Here is an 18605-nt window from a genome sequence, read left to right as displayed (position 1 = left end):
AAATGTTATATTATAAGTACTACTAATCCTTGTTATATGAATTTTAATTGTTTAATTCCTCATCCCTGGTTACATGTACCAGTTAATCATAATTTATCTTGTAAAACTATACATGCATTGAAATGATTGAAAATGCTTACTCGTTCATGCTAGGAGAGGTTATTAGTGGAAATTGTTTGGTTACCCACTAGGTAACCATTATTACTCACTCTTTCCTTTTTGATTTTTTAGTTTCAGAGCTTGTTGTTATTGAAACGGGCGTGAAGCCGACGAGTGAGGAGAATCAGGTTGGTCATATAAACGACAAGAGTCCAATACCTAGTGAGCACTTGGGCTATACCTAGCTGTGTCAGTCCGTATAGGTTATATATATATATATAAATATATATATATATATATATATATATATATATATATATATATATATATATTTTGGGTCAAGAGTTAGGATTTTGTTAGCAAGAAGGCATTTTTGTAATCTTATATATTTTCACTCCTTTCGTACTTTGATCTATCCTTACGTTATTCGATGTTTATAGTCTTCCACTACTTGTACATTTTTGGCATATATGTATATAGGATTTGTGGGTTATGGTTTATCATGTTGTCGTGTGCTTTGAAATGCTAATAAAAATAGAGAAAATCATACGGAAGTCTCGAGGCGCCACCTAGTACTTTGAGATCTAGCATAGGATTTCGTGTTAGTGTTCGTAGGGCACCTCATCATGCTTGCTTTATTCATTGATGAGTGGATGGTTGTTGTACCATTATCTTGGTTTATGTAAATAATATTATTATGACTGGTGATGATGCACAGTGGATTGACAGAGTTAAGATATTATTGGGTTATGTTTTTGAGGTTAAGGACTTAGGTCAATTCAAGTATTTCTTGGGGATAGAAGTAGCCCGCTCTTGCCGTGGGATTTCACTATCTCAATGTAAATACATGTTGGATCTTTTTCAAAACACTAGTATGCTTGGTTGTCGTCCTACTTTGTTCCCTATAGATTAGATTCATTGTCTTCAGGCTAACTCTAGTGATCTCTAATTAGATTCTTCTTCTTGTCAGAAATTTATAAGTCGTCTGATTTATTTGACTAATACTAAACCAGATTTGTCCTTTGTGGTTAGTGCAGTCAATCAGTTCATGCATACTCCGCGTACTTCTCATCTTAATGTTGTTTATCATTTTCTTCACTACTTGAAGTCGCCTCTTATTCTTAGATTTTTTTACTTTTTCACTGTTCAACCACGTTTTCTTATTTTACAAATGTTGATTATGGTTGACCTCTTATAAATAATAGATCTACCTCTGATTTATGTACTTTTTATGATAATAATCTTATCTCGTGAAAAAAATAAGAAGTAGAATGTGGTTTTCTGTTCTTCTGTTAAAACTGAATATCATGCATGTGTGAGCTGATATGTGGGTTCAATCTTTGCTAACAGAGTTGGGATTTCTTCTTTTTGATTTTTTTTACTTTATTTTGTGACAACAATTTTACTATCATGCTTGCTTTTGACCCAGTCCTTCATGAAAGAACTAAGCATATTTAGATTGGTGTTCACTTTCTTAGGGAGAAGGTTCAATCTAGTGATCTTCAATAGTCTTCATCTCTTCTTTAGATTAGCTTGCCGACACTTACAAAATCTATTGGTACTTCTATCACAAATTCTCATCTTGTCAAGCTAGATTTAGTTGCTATATTTCCCCCCAGCTTGAGGGGGAGTATTGAAAATAATATAGTTATTTTAGCTCAATTGTTTAGATATAAACTTTATTTAATATTTCTTCTTATAAGAGTTTTTTAGTTTTTTTGACTGATTGGTTAATATAAATTCCTACCAAGATCTCTATTTGAGACTTGACGAATATAATCTTTTCAGTAGCCATTTGGTATGTCTGAACAACGATATTTGATTCCATCACGAACAGTTCATTCTAAACTACACAAGTGACCCAATCATTGTCAATGGAATGGATCAAATCTACGACTTGTGCGTCAGTCACACCATGAACGATGTCGTCCAAGTCATTGACAACATGCTAACGGTTCTTCCCCCAATGCACTATCCAATAACACCATATTTTCTTCAAGGTTGGAATGAGAAGTTCTTAATCTTCTCTTATGATGAAGGTGTGAATCTTGATCGACATTCGAAAAATTAAAAGGTGTGCCCTGATTGAAGGGGAACTCATAAGTCTTTTGTAAGGTGTCTTATAAAACGGAAGATAACATTTGTTCATATGTATCAATGACTGACATTTAAAGGAAAAAAAATCACTTAAGTCCACTCACTATTGAGGAAGGTAGAAGGTCAAGAAGCTTCTTAATGACACCATCAACAATGGTTATACTGACCCCTTTCTTTACACGATTGAGCTTGTCCCACACATAACTTGTCATCTCCTCCCGTATTGATTTCTTCCTCGAGAGACTTATTGAACTGAGCCATAGATGCTTCTACATGGAGGGGACCTAGACTAGCAAAAAAATCTTCAAAACCTTAAAGCAACAAGGCCCTACCTTGGCAAACGTCTACTTTCTACTCTTATTGGTCGAAAGAAAAGTTTGTTCTTTCCTTGGGTTTATGTTATTACCTTGGTCACAATCATCTTTCTTTGTCAAAATGACGTGGTATCGGAGGTGTGGAGATTACAACTGAGTCTTTAAAGGAAACCTTCCTCTTTTTGCTTAGTTCAACAGCAAGGCATTTGGGGGCTTTGACGTTTGAGATTTTCCTTTCCTTTTTCAGGCTCTTGATATTTTGAGATGCGGAAGTGTAGCCAATTCTTCCAAAAGTCTTAAGGCAAAACACTTAGGTAGGGAGCTCAAAAATTTATTGAACATGTTCATGGTACTTCTCTAGAACTCTTGAGCCTTTGGCGTAATGTAGCATGGCCTTGCACCTTTTAGAAAGGGAAATGTACAAAACTCAATTAAAAAAAGCTTGCCTACTACAACACGTGATAGCGATCCACGACCTCCATTGAATGAGGACATTTGGGAGCAAAATCGGGTATCCCTTGGTCAAATGAGCTTTAACGAGCACATCTGTTAGAAAATTAGTGTTGGACCGACCAACGCCCATCCAAGAAGGAGGGTAGGAAGCTAGTGCATGTGCTAAGGAAAAAAACCTTATGCTTTTTTCAGATATTGCTTTGATTTTCAAGAAGCATCTTGTTATTTGGCCTGCTAACGAATGTAATATCTTGGGCCATGCCATAAGGTATAGCAAAGTAAGGACAAAATTTCACCTTGTCAATAACATCTAAGAAGGAGGCCATGTTCCTCGTGGTCCTTGAACCACACCATCGCTAAGCTCTTGGTGCAATTGAAGGGACTTCCATTTTAGCTTTTGAGCGATCGGGTAACAATCCCCCCTTTAGCGTTGTTGGAAGAAGTACGATGGGAGGAGGAGCATAATTCGGGAAATGTTCCCATAACCACATTTCCAAAGAAAAAGTATTGACGAAAGTCTGAATGGAGTACACACCATTGGTAAGATTTAAGTCTTCCTCAAGATGATGTTAATTCCATATTTTTTCAATTACAAGACATATGTTGAGTGTCGGATCGATTTACCATTGAAAACTAACGAAGACTCTGGTAAAGCTGCTCAACCGCACGTGGCTCGACAAAAACCTCCATTGTGTGTACAAGAAACCCAAAAGGTAATGAGACCACCCAAGAATTTTTCCCAACATTTAGATGAGTGATAGGTCAACCCATAGTTATTAGGGAAACTCGTTCTTCGACCCGTTCTCTCATCAGACTTCTCGGGAATCGAAAATTGTCACAAAGGGGACATTAAAGATTTGATCACTCTAAATTCATTTTCTATCATTGATGCTTTATAGGTGTCATTATGTAGGTAATATCTAGCACACATTCGAATTGTTTAGGCACTGGCCTTCCCGAAAGCTCGATTTGACCCAAAAGGGTATTTCGAGAATAAAAAATGATCACAGAGGGGACATTAAAGATTTGATTACCCTAAACCCATTTTCTGACCTTGGTGCTTTCTAGGTGGCATTATATACATAATATCTAGCACAACTTAAAATCGTTTCGGCACCGGCCTTTCTGACCCGAAAAGGAAAAAATGATATTTTAGTTATTTCACTCATTTATTCTTTAATCTAACCATTGGTGGTAGTTTGGGGATATTCTACATAGTAAGATCTTTCATCTCCCAGAACGACATGCGAAACGGACTTACCGTTTGAAAGTTATGGCCAAAATACCCCCCAATGGCATTTCTATAATTTTTAGGTGGCATTGTTCATTAGGCACGGTGGCACCGGCAGCAACTATCATTTGAGCACGGTGGGACACTTTTGGAGCACGGTTTCACTGTGAGAGCCGTTGGAGATCCGAAAATTACTTTAAGAAGGGATTTTTGGCTCATTTCTCACTTGGATTTGATCCCTAAAGAACTTGTACTCTCCCCTATTCCATCTAGAGAGCTTTCTCTACACTTTGGAAGGTCCAAACCTTAGTTAAAACCCCATTCAACCTATTCCCTTCCTTTAGATCAAATCCTAGAGAAGATTGTCTCTCCTCTCTCCACACTTTGAGAGTGTTCTCTATTCTCATGAGAGTCTAACTTAGGTGAATCCCTTCAACCTTCCTAGACTTCTCATTTGATCCCTTTCTAACTATCAAACCTCACCTTTCACACACATTGGTACATTCATGGAGTAAGGAATAAAATAAGATGATGGTAGGAATAATCACAAGGAGCCGACGAACTTGAAAGCTTTATTGGAATATCCAACCGTCGAGACGTACTTGTGAGCTCAAGGACTCAAAGAACTCAAGATCTCCATTGGTGAACCTTATAGAGTTGAGTGAGTATTTGATTTATTTTTAGTTTTAAAAACATATGTAAGTGATTACTTAGTTTAGCCTTCAAAAACCAAGCTCTTGTTAGAATCGAGGATTCTTGACAAGAGTAGTGGTTCGTAAGTTTTCGAGGAACGAAACTCACAATTTTGAGAGGATGCGTTCTCTCGATCTTAAGGTTTCAGAATTTAATCTAGTTATAAAAATTCTATGTAAAAGATTTGAGGTGAACCACAAACTTTTTTGATAGTGAATATCAAGTTCCTAGGTAAGAACCTTGGGAATGGATGTAGGCATGTTGCCGAACCACTATAAAATGTTTGTCTCGTGTTTGTGAAAATACTTCTATTAATTTATACCTAGATGAATGCATGTTATGAATGAATACTATGCTAAAATACATCAAATACTCCTCCAACATAACATTAAATTGCTCTGTTTGCTCATCTGTTTGAGGATGCCTACTTGTCGAAAAGTAATCTGAACAGTTCGATCTAAAACTTTCCTGTGAATCTTGAATATCTATCATTGACAATATTTTTGGGCACACCCAATATTTGATGACATGCTTGAGAAATTAGTGAGTGACTTCTTCTATAGAGAAATGTGACGATGCCGTGATCAACGTGGTGTATTTGGAGAAATGATCCACAATTATTAAGATGGAACCATACTTTACAACTTTTGGCAAACCTGAGACAAAGTCCATACAAACACTTTCCCAAGGCCTTTGAGGAACTGGAAGAGGTTCTGACAATCCAATAGGTTTGTTCTACTTAGTCTTGTCTTGCTTGCAAATGAGGCAAGTCCTTACATTTCCAACGCCTCACCTCAAATGTTTGGCTAGTATTATCTTCATTCTAGAAGAGCCAATGTGCAGTGCTAACCTAGATGGCCAACCCATGAAGTGTCATGACACTCTCTTATCAGTTCTCGTCTTTGTCCGTCTGTCCGTGAAACATATAAGCTACTCTTAGTGGTATATAACAACCCATCCCAGAGTCAAAAATGATGTGTTTACCCCTTCTTCACCATATCAAGTAAAGTCTTTCCTTGGAGATCACTATTCAAACCATTCTGAATTCTCTACTATAAAGTACTGGTGACTTGAGAAACATGACGTTGAAGGGTTACTAGCTCTACTTTGCAACTCAAGGCATCGTCCACACTATTGATTTTCTCTAGTTTATATTCCACGACTAAGTCAAACTCTATAAGGAACTCTCGCCAACGAGCTTGTTTTGGGGTCAACTTCTTTTGAGTCAAGAAATGGCTTTATGGCCACATTATCAATCATCACTTGAATTTGTGATCCTAGCAGATAATATCTCCAAATTCTCAAGTAATGGATGATAGCTAACAATTATTTCTCTTGGGTAGTACAACGTCTCTCGGCATCATTGACCTTATGATTTTTATAAGCAAGTGGATGCCCATCTTGTAACAACACTCCACCAATAACAAAATCAGATGCATCAATCTAAACTTCAAATGGTTTGGTAATATCAGCTAGAGCTAAGACAAGATCTTGTATGACAAAAAGCTTGAGTCCTTCAAATGCTTCATGGCATTGGTCTGACCAGGATCAAGTACAATATTTCTTTAACAGGTCTGTGAGAAGTGTGTCATGTTTGGAATACCCTTGGACAAAATATCGATAGTAATTCACAATACCAAAGAATGACCTAATTTTTGTGATGGTTGAGGGGGTGTTCCATTCATTAATAGCATGCACTTTCTCCATATCCATTTGAATCTATCCACTACCCACAATATGACCCAGAAAGATAATTTGTTCTTGAGCAAATGAGCACTTTTTTAGATTGACATAAAACTGATTGTCATGAAGCACTTGGAACACTTAGGGTAAATACTGAATGTGCTCTTCGAGAGTGGAGCTATACACCACAATATCATCAAGATATACCACAATAAACTTATCGAAGTACTATCTGAAAATATCATTTATCAAGGTACAAAACGTGGCAGGTACATTGGTTAGGTCAAAGGGCATGACTTAGAACTCATAGGCACCATACTTGGTAGAATAGGTAGTTTTGACTGATGACCTTCTGCAACCCGAGCTTGATAGTAACCTGATCTCAAATCCAATTTCAAAAAGTACTTAACTGCCCCAAGCTAATCAAATAAGTCAGCAATCAGTGGGATAGGATACTTATTCTTAACGGTGACCATATTCAATACTCGATAATTAACACAAAGTTGCAATAACCCATCATGTTTCTTCTAGAACAAAATAGGCACTCTATAAGGTGTCTTGGAAGGTTTGATAAACCCAAACTCCAGAAGTCCATCAAGTTACTTGCGTAACTCAACAAGTTTCGGAAAACTCATCCTATAAAGCCCCCTCGTGGGAGACATGGTACCAGGTACTAGTTCGATCTGATGGTCAATCAGCCTACACAAAGGTAAGGCCTTAAGAAACTTATTCGACATCACATCATCTAATTCTCTTAATATCTATCGAACTGGAGTGGGAATTGAACTATGGTCCTGATCATCAGGTTCAACTTGTAAGGTAGTAAGGTAAGTTTGCTGCCCTTTCTTCAACCCTTTCTTTAGTTGAAGGGTTGAGACCATCTTTCCCTCTTTGTTGTATGTGGATATGGGAGTAAAGCTTGGGCATTCACCTAGTATGCCCAATGTGTTGGGAAATAACATTGGAACGACCTTGCTTTGTCGCAAGATGTTCACCTCAATGATGACTTTGAATTCATCGAGTAGAACTATGAGTAAGTCAAGCTTACCCCTCCATGTGTCTATCCTGATGGACACGACCTTGGCCGACCCATGGATATAAGTGGCCTGGGAGTTAACAGCTTTCATGCGACTATAATCTTTCTCTAGTCGAATATTGTAGTGTTTCACCTCTACAAGGGAAATAAAGTTTTGTTTAGCTCTGTATCAACTATTGATTGGGTGTTCTTAACACCAATTTCGATGTCCACATACATAAGACCCTTTCGTTGACGGCTCTGAGTCTCAGAGGTCTGTTTGAGTGCATTCAACAAATACATGGCTTTTCATGTGAGGAGACTTGTCATCATCTCATTCACTTGTACTCTCATGACTAAGATCACTCTAGGAAGTTAATATTACATTCATCTTGGCTCGCTGTGGGTACTTGAATGTCTTTTGAGGACAACCACACAAAGTGCATTTAAGCTTGTTGTGGCGATTATTAGGCAAAATACATGGGTTCTTCGAAGGAGAGGAATCTCGTTGGGATCAGAACTATGTCTAGGTTTTCCATTCTTACCTTTGGAGGACTCTTGAGTGTGCTCACGCTACAAGTAGCACCCCTTTGATTAAGGGTGTACCTTTTTTTTTTCCTATCCAAGGTCGGATGAGATAATCGACCAAGTGAAACAAATAGAAATTGACTAATCTCTTACAATGCAACAAACCCCCTCCTAATTTCTCACAAGGTCATCAAACAAAACCTCCCTAAGCTCTATAAAGACTTTGGACCAAAGGAAAATTAAACTCAAAATAGTAAAAATCATAGGATGATGATTGAGATATTTCCCTTCAAAATTCTATTGTTACACTCCTTTCAAATGCCTTGCGAACACAATATCCTCTTGACCCCGGAAAAAAAGTTCCCAAGTATAGTCCAAGATTCGAGAAGATGCCGCACTGAACTTGTGGTAGGCATGACAACACCCCAAACAAAGAGTAGAAGTGAGCCCAAACCTCATATGTGACCTTTCAATGCAAAGAAACGTGATCAGCTGATTCGTTATCGCTATAACATAGAACACAACACTCCAATCTTTTTTTTTTTTGTAGTTAAATATTTAAAGATTTTGGTGTTTATGTGGGATATAAATAAATACTTATAGAGAGGCCAATTTTTATAGTTGGCCATGTCACATATATGTATGCACTAACTTTTAACATGATGCAACTTGGTTTGGGACTGCCTAATCAATCACACTGAGTATATACATAAAAATTTAGATTCAATTGTTTACTTTTTCTTTGACCTTCACTCATTTGTACTTTGCATGTTGTAGCTTTTTCTTTGTCTTAGTATTTGAGATACATGTCTCAATAGATGCCACTTTTTTCCATTATCCAAACCCATTTCAATACCAAGTAATGATGACTTGTGGGTTCTTGATATTGTGTAGGTATTTCTAAAAAACCTAACAAGCCGTAGGTCTGTCTCTGTTCTTTCTGAATTAGAATGGGAAACAATGACTCTTTTAGGGGTAATTCTTATTAAAAGGGATAAAATTGTCCACATATTATATAGAAAAATGCTAAACTAACATCGTACAACACTTCCCCAACACTATGCTAATGTGGTAGTGTTCACGGAAAAAGTGTTGTAGAATGTCAGTGTATCATGGCTTTATCATATCATATTATCTCAAGTTTCTTATCTTGCCATCTTGTGTTTTATTAATTTAGGATGCCTTAATCTTATTACAATATTAAGCTTACCACCTTTGACCTTGTTAAGGTCTGATTGCAACTACCCATAAAGAGTTTGAGGGAATTGTGGGGGGAAATAAGGAGAAACAAAATCAAAGCGTCGGTACATGAACAATACTAATATTTTTTTCCACTATGAAATTTTTTTATATTTTTTTAACATTTTGTGGATTTGTGGTTCTAGTATAAAAAGGATACATTATTTTTATTGATAAGAAAGATTGATTTTTATTCTCAGAATGCAACAAAATGTTTGGCCATTTTTGTATTCTGAGCAAAGAAAGAAATGCTTGCTTGGGGTGGTAACAATGAGAAGTCTACCTGATGCAACTTTAAGGTAGTTTTCTGTTTTCAAATTTTTTTTCTTGTTTTTTTGTAATCTTTGAAATTCATGTTTGTGTCTTAAGGTTTAAAGTTGTATTATTGTTGTAGACACCCTAAAATTGCACGATTGTAAAGTTCGATTCCATCTCAAGAATTTGGTTGCTACAATTGTGATAAAGTTGTTGCTCTATTGTCCACTCCCACAGGACACAAATATATGGATGCTAGAATTTTATGCAATGTTTTGATAGCATGCTTCTAAACATTTGTGAATGCACATGTATTGCCTGCTTTTTGATGTTTTATATCTCCATATGCACTTAAAGTAACTAGACAACTATCTAATGCTTCTGATTATGCTAACCAATAAAAAGAAGGGTTACATATGAATGGACCCAAAGGCATGGTAAACCATCCATATTCTCCACTCTTCTTTCAGTTTTATTATTGTTCATTTCAACTTAGATTAGTTGGCATGAAAATTTTAAGTAATCAAGTTGAGAAACACTTCCAACTCCTCAAAAGTTCCTTTTAAATTATTTATCATCTTAGTGCTATATATGTTTTGTTTCACTTGGCACCAATCATTGGAGCACTCTTTCAAACTATGCGTGATGTTGGGTTGTTCGTCTCACCTTTAACTGTGTTGTCACATAAGATTCACAGATAATTGAAAGCTATCTTTTCCAATCATTTCTTAACGCAATATTTTGTGCTAATGCTTCTGCTTTGTGCTTATTCAAAGGAGAAGCCTTGACTGTTCAAGCTCCAAGAACACAAATAAGGAGTTTCTATTATGTCTCTGACATGGTAAGAAGGAGTTTGTTATTTTCCTTTGGAATTTCAAAATCATAGAAAAATCCATGATCTGGGTCTTCAAAACCATACATTGCCCCTCACTTTAATTTTACTTTTTGAATGTTGTGGGTTGATGGAATTCAAATCATACATTGCCCCTCACTTTCATTTTTATTTTTCAAATGTTGAATATTGATAGACTTGTTCAACTCATCGAAGGAAAAAAGTCTTTTAGATACTATACTACTAATCTTGTTTTCTTCTTCTTTTGACAATTGGTTATAATCTACAAATTCCTGAGTTGGTCACTTTTATTATCTATGAATTCATAGATCAAATCGGTCTAGTTGATAACTTATCAATGAATTCGTTGATTATAAAAATGACAAATTCACTAGAAAACATGTTTCGGGACTTACAAGGAACAGTACCGAAATATTTTTCTAACATAATTTTTTGTTTTGTTATAAAGTTCAATGATATGTTCTATTAAGTTCCGTTACAATGTGAGTTGTTTTGGATTATTTTGAAACAATTTTAACTTTATATCTTAGTTAGAAACATCAATCTCAAGGATAGTTAAGAGATAGCTTGTTTTAATTTAATGTTAGTAGAGTAGTTATTTTAGAGCTATGTTATTTGTTCACTAGATTGGAATATTGATTTTGAACCTTTTGTTTTAAAACTTACATTCACTGATTATAGTTGTATTTTTTTTTTTTTTTTACTTTACAATAAGGTATGTTGTTATAAGCTATTGGGTTGAATTATCTTCTCTATTTTTTCTGTTATGAATTCGTGAATATCATAAATTAGAGAAAACTTATTGAGTTTGTAGAAATTGGAGGATGCGTTGGTCACTCCAAATAAGCGCTCTTCTCAATATACAACCCCCCTCCCCCCCCCCCCCCCCACACACACACACACGTTGAATCCACTGTTAGGTAATGCTTATCTCTTGTTAAGTTTTTTAGAATCATAATTTGTCTACTCTACATGAGAGTTTCTCAAGCAATAGTTTTTTTTTTTTTTTAATATGTGTTTCCTAATATGTAGGATCATTTTTGTTTGGGCCATGATCTGATACTTTATCTTAGACATTATTTAATTCATTTTTATAAGTAACGTCACTAAATCAATCATTTCCCCCTAGTTTTAAGTTTTCAATATTCTGGATTATATTAAATGGGCTGAGTAATCTGTGATTCTTTACTTGATCCTTTTCAACCTTTTAGAGCTTCTAGTAGCGTTAGATATTGGGAATGCTCTGTTTTGGGTTCTATAGACACCCCAATTTGCACGAACCCATTAGAAAAATTCAAATTTTGTCAAATTGATTTCAATTAAGAACTTAAGCCTTTCAACGGGCCCGCATTGCCACTTAGCATCATTTTCATGCATACATGCATCATGTCATATAATTTTGCATGCTCAACCTTGTCCTTAATCTAATCTAATTCCATACCACTTCCATGATCCAATCCGGATCCATATCGGTTCTCCATTAACCGATCCACCACCCATACCTTAACCCGAAGTCCATAATACCATTATCCATAAATCAAGTTCATCTTCAAACCCAGTAACCATAAACTAAGTCTATAGTCATAATACCCATTATCCATTAGCCAAGTCCATCCCCTAAGCCCAATACCAAGTTCATTATAAGCCCATTCTCTCACACCCTCTAAAACATGACACATGTTGACCTCCCATAAGTCCTCAATACCCAATGCTTTAATCTAATTGGAGAGTCAACTCCCCCTTGTGAAAACTCAAGAATACATTTCTCAAAAAGTGCAGTAAAATCACAAAGTTTTTTGATCTTTGATAATAATCCATAAAATTGTGAGAACTTCCAATCATACCCTTAAAAGGTGAAAATCTTCAAGTACATACATAGAGCTCTCCCATTAGTCCATTTCAAAAATATACATCTACCCTTACTTTATAAGTTATTTACAAATGAACCAATGTCTACTTTTCACCTACCACTCCACCTTTACATATGTCACTCCCCTACTCACCTTCCCAAAAGTATTTTTTGTTCTCTCACTTTTATTTATCAAAAAATCAAATATCTGTAGACACCCCATTTTTGCATTTGCCTGATTAATCAACTCGTCAACCCGATCGCAACGGTTCCCAATGATGGATGTTTATTCTATTGCTTTATTTTGTTATCAGATATGTTTCAGAAATCCGGATGAGGTATCTCGAACTGACAAAACTATAGAAATCACGCTACACTAGAAAAATATAACCCCAAAAGCTTAGAAATAATCATTTTTCAGATAAAAACAAACTTCAAGATAAAAATCACTAAAAAATGACCAAATTACCAAAATACCTCTAACCTTAAAACATCTCTAGAGTCTACATTACGCTTAGGAAAACCCTTTTGAACACATAAAATAATAAATCTAAACCAAATAAATCATTTCGCCAATTTTCACATAATTTTACAAAATTATGAAAATGCCCCTCATTAAGTTCACGACCATTTCACACAAAAAAAATTCATAAATGACACAAACCAATATTTTCATTGAATTTCTTATAAAAAATTGATTCTAAAACATCCTAGAACATCAAAAACTGACTTGAAACACAAAAAGTCCTCTCCGAGGGTAAAACGGTAATTTTACAATTTTTATAATTAAAAATTTTGAAATTAATAAATAAAATATTAAATAATTAAAGTGAAAAATTAATAAAATTAATTTAAAATTTTAAAATAAAAAAATCGATTAATCAGGCTCTCAAGCAAAATTGTTAATGGTTGGCAAGATATTTATTCAATGACCCCTCCATTTGGCGGTCCAAAGAATTAAATATGTAATAGAGGGGGGTTCTCCAAAAAATTAAAGTCAATCAAGTAAGACTAAAGTCAAGATATTAAAGTCAATCAAGTAAGACTAAAGTCAAAATTAAAGTCAATCAAGTAAGACTAAAGTCAAGATATTAAAGTCAATCAAGTAAGACTAAAGTCAAAATCTTAAAGTCAATCAAATAAGACCAAAAGTCAAAACCTTATTAGAGTTCTAATTAAATAATAACTTTATTTAATAGAATTCTAACTAAAAAATAATTATTTAATATTAAAATATAACTCTACCTAAAATAATTATAATTAAAATATAACTCTACCTAAAATAATTCTAACTAAAATACAACTCTAACTAAAAGAATTATAATTAAACACTAATTCTATCTAAACAAACCCTTAAAAAAATCTATAAATAGGGGTCCTCACACCCTATTTTCGTATAAAATCATAAACCTGAGAAAAGTAGGTCAAAAAGCTTCATAGACTCCTATAAACCCTAATTTTGAAGTCCCAACTCTTTGCCTAACACCCATACTTCGATTTTAGCTTGAAAAATACCTAGAAACCCTTCAAAAACACCCCAAAATTCATAACAAATTCGAAGGATACAAATCCAAGAAAGAGATACCTTTCCTCGGAGATCAGAAATCAGATCCGGAGATAGAAAGAAGCAAGAAGTACGGTACAAGGAGCGATTTTATCAGATCTAAGGGAATAGAATCTTTGCGTATCGAAGGTAGAATTTCTTTAATTTTAATCTAGGTTTTTTGTTAGTAATGTAGTCTTATTTGGGATAAGTAGAGACCGGCATTGACCGGACGGAGTCAGTGCCTAACACCTTCCAACCCCGTAATGTGATCATCGGATTCAATTTTTCTTCAGTAGATTAGTTTTTTTTATCCGTTTTGAGTCAGTATTCGGTTCCTAGACCATAATAACTAAGTAGCGACTCTCAAACCTCAAAGGTCAAAAGTGGATCTGCGTACCCCGCGGATCAACAGGCCTTATTCCTTCTACTACAGGGTGATCTGCCAAGTATTCTACTATAGCTCTCCCCTTGATAGATTTATGTGTAACATACGTGATGTCAAACTCTGATAGTAACAATAACCATCGCACGGTTCTCCCTGTCAACGCCGGTTTCTCGAAGAGATACTCGAGAGGATCCATCCGAGATAACAGGATAATTTAATGAGATAACATATAGTGCCGGAGTCTCTGAGTAGCCCATACCAGTGCTAAGCAAGTTTTTTCGAGGGCCGAATACTTTCGTTCATACTCTAACATCTTTTTGCTGATATAGTATATAACCCTTTCTTTGCGAGTATCTTTGTCATACTGTGCAAGCATGCATCCCATAGCTTCTTTCGTGACTTACAAATAAAGAAGAAGTGGTTCACTCGATGTAAGTGGAACCAAAATAGGTGGGTTTAAGAGATACTCCTTGACTTGGTCGAAAGCCTTTTGATATTGCTCATTCCAAACTGTTGGTTCATTCTTCTTGAGAAACTTGAAAATAGGTTCGTAGATATTGGTGAGTTGAGCGATGAATCTGCTAACATACTAGATTCTGCCCAAAAAATCTCGAATCTGCTTTTCAGTCACAGGCGGTGGTATCTCTTGGATAGCTTTAATCTTCACAAGGTCTACTTTGATCCCTCTTTGACTGATCACAAATCCCAATAATTTTCTAGAAGTTACTCCAAATACGCATTTCTGCGGGTTGAGACGAAGTTGGTACTTTTGAATCCTTGTGAGAAATTTTCTAGCGCAGCAACATGCCCCTGTCGTTATTTGGATTTGACTATCATATCATCTACATAGACTTCTACTTCCTTATGATCATATCATGTAGTAAAGTCGTGACTGCTCTTTGATAGGTGACTCCGGCATTCTTCAAATCAAAAGGCATAACCTTGTAGTAAAAGGTCCCCCATTGTGTGATGAACGATGTTTTTTGCATATCTCAAGGATCCATTTTTATTTGATTGTACCCTGAAAAATCATCCATGAAGGACAACAAAGCGTGCCATGTTGTACTGCCCATTAGAACATCTATGTGTGATAAACGAAAACTGTCTTTTGGGCTTGTTTTGTTTAGGTTTCTGAAATCCACACACATTCTGACTTTTCCATCCTTTTTCGGTCTTGGGACGACATTAGCAATCCACTCAGGGTATTCTACTACTTCTAAAAATCCTGCGTTAATCTGTTTCGTAACTTCTTCTTTAATTTTCAGAGTCCATTCTGGTTTCATACGTCAAAATTTCTGTTTGATTGGTCGAGCATCAGGATATAACGGAATCCGATGTTGAACAATGTCTGTGCTTAATCCTGGCATATCATCGTAAGACCATGCGAACACGTCTTTGAACTTTCTAAGCAAGTCTAATATCCCTTTGCATTCATCGGGAGATAAAGTACCCCTATCCAAATTTCTTGAGGACTTTCTTTTGTTCCGAGGTTGATAACCTCTACTTCCTCTATTAGAGGTTGAGCCCGACGTTCCTCTTCTTGTTCAAGTAACTTGATTATTTCAGGGGGAGGTTCTTCATCAGAAGACTCTCCTTCCAAAGCAAGATTATTAGTTAAATTATTATTGCGCTCGGGGTAATCAAAAATTCATTTCATTTCATTAAAAAAAGATGGGGTAACAGGACTTATTGTAGACTTGATAGACTCACTTGACTCAGTAGGAAAAGAAGACTCACTAGAAATAACAGACTCAGTAGAAACAACTAACTTATTCGACTCAATAGAAAAAAAGGACTCAACTGGCATGTCAGACTGAACAGGACTAATGGGACTGACAGACCCAGCCTTGACGTGCAACACAGGACCAATTACATGATAGGTAGAGAGACACCCAACAGCGGGTTTGATTACAGACTGAGGATTTGGGATCCCCTTCTCAACTAACAACACTAGGACACAGTGATCTTCAATGAATAGCTGATCAATGTTGAGGAAGTCCAAATCGAGCTGCCAGTCTTCAACTTTCTTCTCTTTAACTTCTGCGCTTGCTTCCTTTTTAGGCCACTCCATGTCAAAGAAGATTTCAAACCCCGGCAGACGAGTACCTGTGATGTGATCAATGAATAGCTCTAGGAACCAACAGTAACGGAAGTCTTCTCCTTCTTTGACAAAATAGCCATTGAGGGTCTTTCGATAGGGTTTCATTTTAATTGAGATCCGTGGTGCGTCTTTGCCCTTTTGCAAATACGTTGTCCCGCTTTGTCTTCCAATATTGGGTCCAATCTTCCTTAGTAGGCTTATATCCTAATCCAAATGTGCCAACGACTTCTTTAATCATTAGTGTCTCTTTGATACCTTGTTGCTTGCGACCTAGGCCCATACTCGGGAAAAATCTCATTTTTTTGAATATATTGGCCATATAACAGTTAAAGGTGTTCTCAATAGGGAAATATTCTTTCACCGAGTGATCCCATTGAACTGAGCAGATCTTCTCGAATTCGAACCCGTTAAGTTATATCCCCTTTGTTTTGGTTGAATCTCAAGTAGTAGCTCATTCTTGGCCTCAGCACTGTTTACGATTCCTACAATTTCAGCATCTCCATAAAGAGTAATCACTAGCCCATCCTTGATAAACTTGACCTTCTAGTGTAGCGTGGAAGGGATGGCTTTGATCTAGTGTAACCATGGTCTCCCTAACAGTAAATTGAAAGAAGACTAGATATCAATAACTTGAAATTCTACAGGAAATTCTATTATGCCTGTGGACAATCGAAGGTGCAAAATTCCCAGTACATCCCTGTTGGTGTTATCATAAGCCTTGACTCCTTGATTAGTGGGCTTGAGATCTTAAGTCTAAAACCTGAGACAAGTAGTTGTCTTCAGATGGCGCTTTCAGTGGCGACTCCGTTGGGGACCATTGAGGATCAGACTTGAAAAACCCCAACATGGGAGCATTGCTAAAATGATCTAATTTTTTTAGTTGTTAGTTTTTCTGTTTATTTATTTATTTACTTGTTTTTCATTTTATTTTATTTTTTCTTTTCTCATCTTTTTGTTCAATAATTGATCATGTGTTTGGATCATGAATATTCTGCCCTTGCATGTTCGTATTATTTTATTATTATGATTCAATCGAGGGTTATTTAGAATGATCTTAAATAATTAAAAATATCAAGAAGTTTAATTGAGGACGGAGTGATGATTAATGAATCATGTAGGTTTGTTTTTTTTTTGTTTTTTTTTTATTTTTAGGTTCTATTCTTAACTATCGTTTTTTTTTTTAATTCGTTTAAGGGTTTGTGATGTACCCTTTGACAACATTTTTTATTTGCTTTTTTTTTTTAAAGAAAAAAAATTTTAGCATGCTGTCCATTAACAGCAAGAAAGAATTAACGAAATTTTTTTTAAGGTTCTATCAATAGGTGCTGGTGCGCTTGGTGTGCCACAAATAAGTTGCTGTTTTTTTTTGTTTACACCACCAATACATGATGATGTGTTTGGTGTGCCAAAAACAAAATGGCTTCTTTAAAAATCTGCACATCATCGTCTTCATTAGTTTTATACCCATTCTTATCGATCTCAACAGAGAGTTGAGAGATTTCTCTTCATCTCTTTGTTTTTTTTCCTTCTCTTTGGGTTTCCTCCATCGATTAATCCCTGCCAAACTCTATTCTAAAGATTTGATTTATGGGTTTCCCGATTAAGGAATCGATTAGATGGAGAACAAACCGTTTCCTTCGATTGAACTGATTCATCTTAAAGTAGAAAAACCAGAGAGAGAGAGATCCGATTGAAGTCTCCAAATCTCTCTGCAAAGTAAGAAATCTCAGATCCGATCGAAGTCTCTGTAAATTTACACTCGAAAAATGTCTACGGCGTTCAGCGGTGATGAAACAGCTCCATTCTTCGATTTCCTTGGAGCCGCAGCTGCCCTAGTTTTCTCATATATGGGAGCTATTTATGGAACAGCGAAGAGCAGTGTTGGTGTGGCCTCAATGGGTGTGATGAGGCCAGAGTTGGTGATGAAATCGATCATTCCAGTCGTTATGGCCGGAGTTTTTGGTATTTATGGATTGATTATCGCTGTTGTCATCAGTACTGGAATTAATCCTAAAGCCAAATCTTACTACCTTTTTGATGGTTTTGCTCACCTTTCATCTAGTCTCTCGTGTGGTCTCGCTGGGCTTTTTGCTAGAATGGCGATTGGCATCGTTGGTGATGCCGGTTTTAGAGCGAATGCTCAGCAGCCAAAGCTCTTCGTTGGTATGATTCTCATCCTTATCTTTGCTGAAGCGCTGGCCTTATATGGCCTTATCATGGGTATCATCCTGTCATCCCGAGCTGGTCAATCCAAAGTTGACTAA

The 18605-nt window shown here is 36.0% G+C and overlaps 1 pseudogene; it reads left to right on the top strand.

Moving 5' to 3' along the window:
* Positions 1 to 18018: 18018 nt before the first annotated feature.
* On the top strand, positions 18019 to 18605 carry LOC147404629 (V-type proton ATPase 16 kDa proteolipid subunit pseudogene; annotated as a pseudogene).

Source organism: Akebia trifoliata, chromosome 4 (genome assembly GCF_017979445.1).
Source record: "Akebia trifoliata isolate Shusen 1 chromosome 4, ASM1797944v1, whole genome shotgun sequence".
In the NCBI taxonomy this organism is placed as follows: Eukaryota; Viridiplantae; Streptophyta; class Magnoliopsida; order Ranunculales; family Lardizabalaceae; genus Akebia; species Akebia trifoliata.
This window is presented reverse-complemented; position numbering and strand designations above follow the sequence as displayed.